Below are 13494 nucleotides of genomic sequence, written 5' to 3'. Positions count from 1 at the left end.
TAAAATTAAAAAAAAACAAGAAAATAATCAAAAAAAATTAATAAAATATATTTTTAAGGCACTAAATGATGTTTTATTTTAAAAAAAATTTTTTTAACAAAAAATACGCTTCAAAAAATATATAAAAAATTTTAGGTAAATAATTTTTCAAAAAATTTAATTAAAATTTTATTGATTTATATTAAAATATTTTTTTATTCTACGTTAAAAATAATTAAAAAAAAAATAATAAATGTTTTCATAATATTTCAAAACTTAATTAAAAATATATTTTTTCGGCATATAGGTATTTAATTTTTTTTTATTAATTATTTTAATATTATTTTTTTTAAATGTAATTTTATTTAATTAATTTATTTTATTGTGTTATTTTTTAATTGTTATTTTTACTTATGATTATTTGATTTTTTTAATAATTTTTTTAATACCTAATTTTATTTTTTTAAATATTTAATTTTTTTATTATTTATTTATTTTCTTATAATTTTAATTATTTTTTCTTCAGTTTTTTCTCAAAAATCGTTACTCTTAACGAATTTTTTCGTTATATTTTGATACGATTGAATATTATAACATGTATAACAGACCGAGGAGTACAAAAAATTTATGACTTAACGAAGTAACCTTTGAAAGTTTTGTCAGTTAATCATGTTCAACATCGTAAAAAATCAACTTTTGGGACATTTTTTCCTTAATATTAAACGTTTTTGCAGCAAATCATGCGAAAATGGAAGCCAAGCTCACAATTCCATCCTCGACAAAGCGATTAACAAACAAATAAATCACGAACTAAACGCAAGTCATGAATATTTCTCGATTGGTCAACATTTTTTACAACGAAACGTTGGTCATTTTGGTTTCGGAGGTAATTAAAATTTAAAAAAAAAATATAAAATTTAATAAAACTCTAATTTTTCAGCATTTTTCCTCAACCAATCATCAGACGAACTAAAACACGCCCATTCATTATGCGATTTTCACCGCAAACGAGGAGGAAAAATCCAAATATTTTGCATAGATTCTCCCAAACACCCAAAAATCTTAAATTTGGTCGATGCTGTCAAATTTTCTCTCGATCTCGAAAACGAAACTCTTGAAAACTTGAAAAACCTTCATGACATCGCCTCAAAATGTAACGATTTAAGTGCCATGGACTTCATTGGAGGACTTTTAATTAAAGATCAGGTTGACGAAATTCACGAATTGCATCTTTTATTGACGCAATTGAGCAAATTTGCAAATAATGACATTGGTCTATATTTAATTGACAGAAATTTGCTGAAAAAAAGTCGAAAAAAACATGGAAATGCATCTCACTAGAAATTTGGAGTCCTTGCTTTGACCTACAAATATCGCACGTGGTTTGAAATTAAGGAAGAAATTTAAAAATAAAAAAAAAACAATTTGACTTATTTCAATCAAATTTGAATTTTTTCATGTCACACACCGAAAAAAAGTGTCACTCGATGTAATTTATTTATTTTTATTTCAAAAAAAAAAAAATACTAATCCACATCAAATTACATTTTGCAATACTCGACATCACCATGTCGAGATACTTAATCAAATTTATCTAAAAAATAAAAAAAAAACGGAAAATTGATATGTGATATGATGGAAAGCACATGTTTAAACACATAAAATATAAAAATGACATCACGCATCACGAATAATTCATAAATGTTCGATCTCTAGAGTCGTCACTCGCAAGACGAAGAAGAAAAGTCACCTCAGAAAAGTGGAAAAATGATCATAATAATAATAACGACACTGACGGAGAGGGTTTAAAAAGGGATGAAAAATAAGGTAAAAGACGGCAATAAATGCAGATACAGTCTCAAATGGATTTCAGTCCAATATTTTTTACTCCACTCACTTGTTTTATTGCATACGAAATTGACGAATGTCCGCACACGTAATATTTTATTCATTCACGTGTGTGCGGTACTTAGACGTTAAAAGTGAGGAAAAATAGGGATGTAAATAAATATCCAACATTTCTTGACATTTTGAGCATTTTTATAGGAGACACATATTTTTATGTGTTTTTATTGGAAACTTTTAAAGAATTGAATATTTATATCCTTTGGAGAGGTTTGACGATTATTGTGTTGTTATTAGATTCTGCGGCGCAGCGGTTGATGTAATAAGATAAGATGGATAAAAATGGTTTCAAAAAAGGACGTGCGTTCATTAGACCTTTTTTGTCGTAAAATAAATTCAAAACAGGAAAAAAACTTGAGGCAGATGCTAATTCAGAATTTTTCGTTACAACTCGCCAATCACATTTAGACAATTTTTACCATCAATAAACATCAAAAAGTGAAAAGTTCTCAAGAAAGGTGTCCAAAAACATAAAATTTCCTGTTTTAATATTTTTTTTCTTTTGATGGACTTTTAGTTGAAATAACTGTCTGTTAAGTGTTTGACTGCAACTTTGGATGTTCATATCGAATTTCAAAAAGGGAAATCGACGTTACTCTAATTTTTTTGTTTTTTTAGTTAAAACAAGTGAGAAAAACCTCGAAAGACGACCAATGAATGACATTTGATGAATTTAATAATCACAAAATTGCGCATTTTTCTTATTTTTTTTTTTGACAAGAAAAAAAGTTGAAATTTTTAAGTTTTCAATATAAGGGAAAGTTAATGAGTTCCGAAAAATTAAAAAAAAAAACAAATAACAAAGAAAATTAAAAAAAAAAACAAAAAAAAATGCTAAAGCTTGAGATTTCTTATTTAAACTCAAGAATTTAATTAAGAACGTTACAAGCTTCTTATCTGAAAAAATGTAAAATATGAAAATTATACAAAAAATTTTGATCAAAATTCTATCAAAAATTGTTCTCTAACTCAATATAATTTTTTTTTTTAATTTTTGGTCAAAAATTTGATCTGATGTTGTTAAAAAAAAAGAGTGATTTTTAGATATAAAATAAATAAAAATTTTATTTTTTTAAATCTTTAAATATTAAGAAGAATCTGATTTTCTCAAGAAGCTCATCTTTGACTTAAACAATCAAAATTCTTATGATTTTAATTTTTCAATTTAAAAAAATCACAAAATACAAAATACTTGTCCTAAACATGTATGTATCTTTTCTTCTAATAATTTCCAAAAATTATATAAATTTTTAAAAAATTGTTCTGTTTTTATTTGATTTTTTTTTCGCTTTTAATCTCAAACATATCAAAGACTCCTGATATCAAAAAACAAGGAATTTTTCATCTTGAAACCACCCATTAAGAATTTTTTAACTGCGAAACATGGGAACGATAAACTTTCGAGAAAAACAAGAAAAATAATAGACTCGAAAATGCATGCAGCAAGCCATCATAAAAAATAACGACAACGAGGAAAAATAATTTTCTATCAAAATAAAATATATTTTCTTTTTTTTTTTGGGTACCGAGACCCAAGTAGACGAGATACACAACAATAATATTTCAGTGGAAAATAATTCTCTCTCTCTACTCTAGCAACAGCAAGTAGCATGACTTTTATAAAATAATTTGCATAATAATATACTTCTTGCTCCGTTTCTTTATTTTCTTTTTTTACTTTAGATGAGACGAAAGTTTTTGTGTTCGAGAAGAAGAAGAAGAAAGTTCGTTATATATTTTACATTATTTCGAAGCGCATAATCGAATAAAAAGCCAGCAAGAGAGGAGCGGAGACGGGATCAAGTTCCTATGCAAATTAGATGAAAATCAACATCCAATCCAAAACCAATCTACTCCTTCTTTACTCACTCGCAAGTCTGGTTCTGTTGTCATTTTCCCACCGTCAACTAACTCTCTTGTCATTATTCACAGCGACGACGACGACGACACTTTTCAAGTATATCATTAAACTTATTGCCATTACTCGAAACCTCTGTGCGCTTAACAATAAGAAAACGAAGATAATCCTAATCGAATTTAAAGCAAAAAACGAAAATGATACACTTTTACTTGTCTTATTATTATTGTGTCTCTATCTTATTTAAATATATAACGGTGTGTGTGTGTGAATTTGTATGTGAGGTGAATAAATAATAATAATGCTCGTATTTTAAAAATGACATCTACTAAAACAATGGAAATTGTGTTCGTTTTTCAGTGAAAATCAATTTTCATTTAGGTAAATTTAATTTTTTTTAATTTTTTTTAAATTTTAATAAAATTTTTTAATTTTTAATATTTAAAAATATATTGAATTTTCATTTAATTTAAAAAAATCGTCAAATATTAAAATATTAATAGAATTATTTTTTCAATATTTTTTTCAAAATATTTGAGAACTTAATCTTGAAATACAATAATTAATAAAAAAAAATAAAATAATAAAATAAGTTAAAAAAAAAAGAATAAAAAAGAAAAAAAATAGAAAAATAAAATAAAAAATATAAAAATAATTTAGTATTATTAATGCAATTTTTAGCATTTAATTTTATTTTTATTTTTTTTTATTTAATTTTTATTTTAATTTTATTTTATTTTTTTTTTAATTTTACTTATTTAATTTAATTCGAACTATCATTAAAATTTTAATTTTTTTTAAACTTAAAAAATAATGAAAAAAACTAATTTTTAGTTTTTAACTTCTCAAATTTTTCAACTTTCGCTCATTCAAATTCTACAACTTTTCAATTCAATATCTTGTCATGATATTCTAATCGAATTCAATGAACATGTTTTTCCTGACATACGTGGCGAAAATTATATTTGTTTCCCTCTCACATAAGCACACACATATCCAAAGGTAACTTTTTTCTTCCCAAAATTTTCTAAATAAATGATTTTTCCTTTTAAACATTTTTTGTGACTCTCTTTTTTGACAAAATGATATTTGAATAACAATTTTTCATGCAAACGACATAATGAAGTTCAAACTTTTTTTTTTGCGAAAAGTAGAATTCGATTTGTCAACGATATAAGTAGACGACATGTTTTGAATATCATTTAAATTTTTTACAATTTATTTGCTTGAAATTGAAAATTAAAGCAGAAGAGAGTCAAAAAAGCTTGGCGTTAGCAAAATATATTTGTAAATCCATCAAATTTATGTTCGACGATAGAAATGCCAACAGATGTTGGGTTTCCCATCAGAAGAAATCTCATCGCAAAATTAGTTTGTCGTCCATACATCTCTCTTTTGTCCTCTTCTCTGATTTTCTTCTCCATTTTCTTTTTATCGTGCACCATTTTTTCTCATTTTTGCAAGTAATCTGTATGAAGCCCGTATCAAAGCCATTTGTGGGGGATAATGTCCGTCACATTATTCATTTCCAGTTCAGGGAGCATCTCATGTAGTGTGGTGATAAATCATTAAATTTTGTGTGCAATGAGATTTTTTATTGGGAACCAAGCCACACTTGATGAATTCTGTTACTTTTTTTCCTCTTCATCTATCTCCGGTCAGTGTCTCGTCTCAAAACTGGTTTTTTCCATCATCATTCTTCATTTTTTTACTCATCTTTCATTAAAAACCTGACAATTATCAGCTGTTTTGCTATTTTTATAACTAGAATGCAATTCCTTTTTTAGTCGCGTCGCAGAAATGCAGTGCTTCACATCACTTTTACTCTTATTTCTGCTCACTGAACGTTCCAAATGTGATTCGTCTTATTACTACTATTATTATTACGAAACGGGAACAGGTTCTCCCGTTATTGTTTGGCTGGACAACAATCAGTTAATGACAGGAAGCAACAAGCCAACGCAAAAGTGTCCCGCAAATTCTGAATTTACAAATTGCTTGTCGCCATGCCCATGGACTTGTGATCGCATTCGAAACTTTCAATTTTTTGCGGTAAGACAAAAGTCTTGTGAATATTAATTAAAAATCGAATTTTAATCGAAAATAAACGCTGCAGGAGTTCACATGTCCCGGGTTCTGTCGTGCCGGGTGCGCATGCAAAGCTGGATATGTCTTAGAGGACGATAGAAAATGCGTTAGTGTGGCGAGCTGTTTTAAATGGAACCAGCAAATGTAGACAAATAAAAAATATTTGAGACAAATATATGGTTTTTGGTACAATTTATGAGATATTTTTGTTATGAAATTGCGTTTCTAACGAGCGATGAGGTAATTTAATTTCCAAGAATTTTATGCTCTTAAGACTTAGGTCATCCAAAAATGCGGTGCCTACAAGTCTGATTTACGGTCTATACAAAATTAACTGTTTTGAAGCACGTTCCGCTTCCCATAAATGAAGAGGCATTAGGATAAATCGCACATTTGCAGTTTTTGACACATAGAGCAATTTAAGTTCCTTATAAGTTATAAGTTTTCAAAAATTGGTGTGTGATCTTTTACTTGAATTTTAAGCTCATTAAAGTAAAAACACACCCGACAATGACAGAATATAAAAAATCTCTTCAGGCAATTTTATGCCGAAAAATCTGAGCTTCAAGAGCTTTAAACTAATTTTGAGAAAAAATACCATGATAAAATATTAGGTAATTATTTTAAGTTTTAAGATTCTGTTTGAATACCGTAAGTAAGTAAACTCAAAGTATTTTTTGTCACAACTTGTTCCGATGTATTTGTGTAGGTCCATCTTCAGGTGAGTGTATTGAAGAACTGAAGAAAGTTTATCTTATCTGAAGGTCTGTAGACCGAACGTTTCGTGAATCATTTAATGCTGCGTCTTGGAGTATTTTCCCTTAGATCTCGAAAAATTTAAGACATAGTATCCTGAGACAATGACGGGACGGTCATTTGTAGAGGAAAGGAAATCCAAGTCGATGGGCTGCCACATAGTCGAAAGAGTTTCTGCTGGTATACTTTAAGTTGTTGTATATCGATGTCCATTGTGATTTTTGATCATCCCTGTCATATGGTTTTCATCGTGTTCCTGTGGCATAGTTTTCCTAAAAGAAAATAATGAGAAAAGACTTTAAAGATTTAAAAAAAATCATAGATTTTGTGAAACACAGAAATATTAAAGTAAATTTAAAATGTTTGTTAAATTTTCAAAAAATTTTGAAATACTATAAATTTTTATGAGGATGAAATTTTTTTTTAATTTTTAGGCCGCTCCAAATGAAAATCAAAAATAAAGTCCGATGCCCCATTTTGAAAGTCGAAAATCCAATGGGGCAAAAAAAAAGTTAAAAATTTTATCAAAAATGGCCGTTTTTAGGTGTATTTTCATAATTTTTCAAGATGTTTTTAGAATTTTTTTTAAAAAGTTTTAAATTTTTAATAATTTTTGTTTAAAAAATCGTAATTTAACATAAATTTTCTTATTTAATTTTTTTTACAAAATTACTGAATTTATTTTTCAGTTTTATTTTTTGACAGTTATTTTTTATGAATTTTTTTTCTTAAATTTTTAATATGTTAATATTCTGAAATCTATTTTAAATTAGCAAATCTCAAAAAAGATAATTAAAAAAAATAAATAAAAAATATTTAACACTCAAAAATAGTTAAAAATTTTGTCATTTTGTATGAAAATGGTATTTCAAATTTTTTTTTTTATTTTTGATTTTCATTTGGAGCGGCCTTAACTCAATTTCTCAAAAAAATGCATATGTGCGATTTATTCTACAGACTCTCCAAATATTCTCCTGAATATTTAAATCTCCAACAAGAAAAAAAAATATTGAAAAAATCCCTGTTAATTAAAAATTTGCAGACAAACAAGCAGGAGGTAACTGACCTCTTGACCGGTTTTAATGCTCGAAACACCAAAAAATTCTGTCAATAGCACGAAATTTAGAATAATAACCGGATTTTTCGGCGAATTTATTGCCTTGTTTGGGTTAAAACGCGATACGCGAGTATTTAAACGACGAGATGCATTTTATTTGCATCCAGTCTACTTAGAACGGGCAACGGTGTGAGACATCTCGTAATAAAAAAAAACTGAAAGTGAATAAAAATTTTGCAATAAAAAAGTTATAAAATGAAAGTGATTTGTGCTTTGTTTCTCGTGATTTTTGTGTCACTGGGACATGCACGCCACACGAAAAATTTGTATTTTCCAAAGGAAAATCGCGAGGCGTGTGTCGGTCCGAGCGTCGAATGGATTGAAAAGGGACCCATTTGTGAGGCGTTTTGCGATCATCAACCGAATGTCTTTGCCGGAGGTGCGCATCAGCATAAGCAGTGTCAAACATCGATGTATGATGCCGTTCATCACATCTTAAACAATGCCGAAGACCCGGCGGAGACATTCCACGAAGGATCCATCGATATGGACAAAATTGCCGAGAATGTGACGAAAACGATGCGAACATGGGGCACATCGCGTCTTTATGTCAACGAACCAGAATCGTATGAAGGATGTTATTGCAAGCACGGATTCGCGCGTTACGGAGACGAATGTGTCCCGTTGAAGGATTGTCCTGCGGTGCCATTTACGGAAACGCCAGCTGGTCGATCGGGAACGTGCAATGATCCGAATGAGGAGTTCCATAGTGTGTCGGAACACTGCGAAGTTTATTGCGAAATTCAACCGTTGCGCTTCGGAAGAGGACGTGGTTCGATCAATAGTTGCGGCAAAACGGGAGATTACGTAAGATCTTTCATTCCGCGGGTCGGCGATTACAGAAATATCTTCGATACGCCAAAATTAATCGAAAAATATGCAGAAAATATCACAGAAAGCATGCGAGAGGATAACAAAGAGACATTCAGTGATGGATGTTACTGCAACAAAGGATACGCTCGGTACGGCTTCAGATGTATCAAGTTGGAACATTGTCCAAGTAAGCTTAAATTTTATCAATTTTTAGTCAAACTTTAATTTTCTTTTAATTTTGCAAGCTCGTAAATGCGTCGCTGGTGAATTTTTCAAAACTGACGGTCCCGTATGCGAACCTACATGTCAAAATCTCCAGTATCATCACAAACTTTCATTCAACGGTGAACACAAAACCATTTCCGGCTGCTTCTGTCAAGGCGGCATGGTTCGTGATGATCGCGGAAAATGTATTGAACCCCAAGATTGTTGGAATTACAATCAGAAACCCCCCGTTAAAGAAGAACCGAAGCAAGAATATCACTATCACTATGTCGATACCATCGATGAAGCCATTAAAGACGCCCAACGTATCAACGCCGAGACAAACGGAGCTGTTAACCCGGTCATTCAAACACCAGTTGAAACGGAATCCGGAACGGGAGTCGTCAGTTTAAGACTCGGAAATGTCAATAAAGATCCAGTTAAAGACGAGGAGAAGCCAATTTACAACAGAAAAGTTTTGACGGAATGGAAGGGATCGGAAGTTGTGGATGGATTTAAAACAGAACCTGTTGTTGCTTCGGTAGAGCCGATTGTTGCTGTTCCAGTTGTAGTTGATTCTGTTATTCCTACGGTGAAAGTTGAAACTCCCGCTTTGGCTCAGGAAAAAGTAGTTGAGGTCGAAGAAGTGAAGATTCCAGTTGTGGCAGTTTATGAGTAAATTTTTAAAATGCGATTTTCATTGAGAAATTGTTTTCATTCATTTTCATTATAATAAAAAAAAATTTAAAAATTATATTAAAAAATTTTCTTATTTGAGAATAACGTCCGGAGTTTTCATAGTTTGCTCCGAGTCGACTATAATAATTATTAGAGTAGAGTTGAGTTTGCTCTATCGAACTCCAAATTTTTAAAATTTTTCACGATTCTTCCTCATGCTGACATAAAATCGAGTTTCTTGTACCAAGTCAATTTTTAACCAATTTTGGGCTTGAAATTGAATGAAAAGTCGTTTTGAAGATGATTTTCATTCATATTTTGTCAATTTTTAAACAAATAAAATTTAGCTCGATTCTTCCTCATGCTGACATAAAATCGAGTTTTTTGTACCAAGTCAATTTTTAACCAATTTTGGGCTTGAAATTGAATAAAAAGTCGTTTTGAAGATGATTTTCATTCATATTTTGGCAATTTTCGAACAAATAAATTTATCTCGATTCTTCCTCATGCTGACATAAAATCGAGTTTTTTGTACCAAGTCAATTTTTAACCAATTTTGGGCTTGAAATTGAATAAAAAGTCGTTTTGAAGATGATTTTCATTCATATTTTGTCAATTTTCGAACAAATAAAATTTAGCTCGATTCTTCCTCATGCTGACATAAAATCGAGTTTTTTGTACCAAGTCAATTTTTAACCAATTTTGGGCTTGAAATTGAATGAAAAGTCGTTTTGAAGATGATTTTCATTCATATTTTGTCAATTTTCGAACAAATCAAATTTAGCTCGATTCTTCCTCATGCTGACATAAAATCGAGTTTTTTGTACCAAGTCAATTTTTAACCAATTTTGGGCTTGAAATTGAATAAAAAGTCGTTTTGAAGATGATTTTCATTCATATTTTGTCAATTTTCGAACAAATCAAATTTAGCTCGATTCTTCCTCATGCTGACATAAAATCGAGTTTTTTGTACCAAGTCAATTTTTAACCAATTTTGGGCTTGAAATTGAATGAAAAGTCGTTTTGAAGATGATTTTCATTCATATTTTGTCAATTTTCGAACAAATCAAATTTAGCTCGATTCTTCCCCATGCTGACATAAAATCGAGTTTTTTGTACCAAGTCAAGTTTTAACCAATTTTGGGCTTGAAATTGAATAAAAAGTCGTTTTGAAGATGATTTCCATTCATATTTTCCTAATTTTCGAACAAATAAAATTTTTCACGATTCTTCCTCATGCTGACTTAAAATCGTGATAAATTTTGCAAGTCAATTTTTGAGCAATTTTAAGCTTAAAATTGAATAAAAAGTCATTCTGAAGATGTTTCCATTCATATTTTCTTAATTTTCGAACAAATAAAATTTTTCACGATTCTTCCTCATGCTGACTTAAAATCGTGAAAAATTTTTCACGATTCTTCATCATGTTGACTTAAAATCGTGAAAATTTTTGCAAGTCAATTTTTGAGCAATTTTAAGCTTAAAATTGAATAAAAAGTCATTCTGAAGATGATTTCCATTCATATTTTCCTAATTTTCGAACAAATAAAATTTTTCACGATTCTTCCTCATGCTGACTTAAAATCGTGATAAATTTTGCAAGTCAATTTTTGAGCAATTTTAAGCTTAAAATTGAATAAAGTCATTCTGTAGATGATTTCCATTCATATTTTCTTAATTTTCGAACAAATAAAATTTTTCACGATTCTTCCTCATGCTGACTTAAAATCGTGAAAAATTTTTCACGATTCTTCATCATGTTGACTTAAAATCGTGAAAATTTTTGCAAGTCAATTTTTGAGCAATTTTAAGCTTAAAATTGAATAAAAAGTCATTCTGAAGATGATTTCCATTCATATTTTCCTAATTTTCGAACAAATAAAATTTTTCACGATTCTTCCTCATGCTGACTTAAAATCGTAAATTTTTGCAAAATTGAATAAAAAGTTTTTGATTTCCATTCATATTTTCCTAATTTTCGAACAAGTCAATTTTTGATTCTTCATCAATTTTGATAAATTTTGCAAGCAATTTTTGAGCAATTTTAAGCTTAAAATTGAATAAAAAGTCATTCTGAAGATGATTTCCATTCATATTTTCCTAATTTTCGAACAAATAAAATTTTTCACGATTCTTTCATGCTGAATAAAAACATCGTGAAAAATTTTTCACGATTCTTCATCATGCTGACTTAAAATCGTGATAAATTTTGCAAGTCAATTTTTGAGCAATTTTAAGCTTAAAATTGAATAAAAAGTCATTCTGAAGATGATTTCCATTCATATTTTCCTAATTTTCGAACAAATAAAATTTTTCACGATTCTTCCTCATGCTGACTTAAAATCGTGATAAATTTTTGCAAGTCAATTTTTGAGCAATTTTAAGCTTAAAATTGAATAAAAAGTCATTCTGAAGATGATTTCCATTCATATTTTCCTAATTTTCGAACAAATAAAATTTTTCACGATTCTTCCTCATGCTGAATTAAAATCAAGTCAATTTTTGAGCAATTTTAAGCTTAAAATTGAATAAAAAGTCATTCTGAAGATGATTTCCATTCATATTTTCTCAATTTTCGAACAAATAAAATTTTTCACGATTCTTCATCATGCTGACTTAAAATCGTGATAAATTTTGCAAGTCAATTTTTGAGCAATTTTAAGCTTAAAATTGAATAAAAAGTCATTCTGAAGATGATTTCCATTCATATTTTCCTAATTTTCGAACAAATAAAATTTTTCACGATTCTTCCTAATGCTCACTTAAAATCGAGTTTTTCTCAGCAAGTCAATTTTTGAGCAATTTTAAGCTTGAAACTGAATAAAAAGTCATTCTGAAGATGATTTCCATTCATATTTTCTCAATTTTCGAACAAATAAAATTTTTCATGATTCTTTCTCATGCTGAATTAAAATCGTGATAAATTTTGCAAGTCAATTTTTGAGCAATTTTTGAATCATGCTTACTTAAAATCGTGATAAATTTTTGCAAGTCAATTTTTGAGCAATTTTAAGCTTAAAATTGAATAAAAAGTCATTCTGAAGATGATTTCCATTCATATTTTGGCAATTTTCGAACAAATAAAATTTTTCACGATTCTTCCTCATGCTGACTTAAAATCGTGATAAATTTTGCAAGTCAATTTTTGAGCAATTTTAAGCTTAAAATTGAATAAAAAGTCATTCTGAAGATGATTTCCATTCATATTTTCCTAATTTTCGAACAAATAAAATTTTTCACGATTCTTCCTCATGCTGACTTAAAATCGTGATAAATTTTGCAAGTCAATTTTTGAGCAATTTTAAGCTTAAAATTGAATAAAAAGTCATTCTGAAGATGATTTCCATTCATATTTTCCTAATTTTCGAACAAATAAAATTTTTCACGATTCTTCCTCATGCTGACTTAAAATCGTGATAAATTTTGCAAGTCAATTTTTGAGCAATTTTAAGCTTAAAATTGAATAAAAAGTCATTCTGAAGATGATTTCCATTCATATTTTCCTAATTTTCGAACAAATAAAATTTTTCACGATTCTTCCTCATGCTGACTTAAAATCGTGATAAATTTTGCAAGTCAATTTTTGAGCAATTTTAAGCTTAAAATTGAATAAAAAGTCATTCTGAAGATGATTTCCATTCATATTTTGTCAATTTTCGAACAAATAAAATTTAACTCGATTTTTCCTCATGCTGACATAAAATCGAGTTTTTTGTACCAAGTCAATTTTTGACCAGTTTTAAGCCTAAAATTGAATAAAAAGTCATTCTGAAGATGATTTCCATTCATATTTTGGCAATTTTCGAACAAATAAAATTTTTCACGATTCTTCCTCATGCTGACTTAAAATCGTGATAAATTTTGCAAGTCAATTTTTGAGCAATTTTAAGCTTAAAATTGAATAAAAAGTCATTCTGAAGATGTTTCCATTCATATTTTCCTAATTTTCGAACAAATAAAATTTTTCACGATTCTTCCTCATGCTGACTTAAAATCGTGATAAATTTTGCAAGTCAATTTTTGAGCAATTTTAAGCTTAAAATTGAATAAAAAGTCATTCTGAAGATGATTTCCATTCATATTTTCCTAATTTTCG

This window comes from Culicoides brevitarsis, chromosome 2 (assembly GCF_036172545.1).
Source record: "Culicoides brevitarsis isolate CSIRO-B50_1 chromosome 2, AGI_CSIRO_Cbre_v1, whole genome shotgun sequence".
Classification (NCBI taxonomy): domain Eukaryota; kingdom Metazoa; phylum Arthropoda; class Insecta; order Diptera; family Ceratopogonidae; genus Culicoides; species Culicoides brevitarsis.
The sequence above is the reverse complement of the archived record's forward strand: the minus strand, read 5'-3'. Positions refer to the sequence as shown.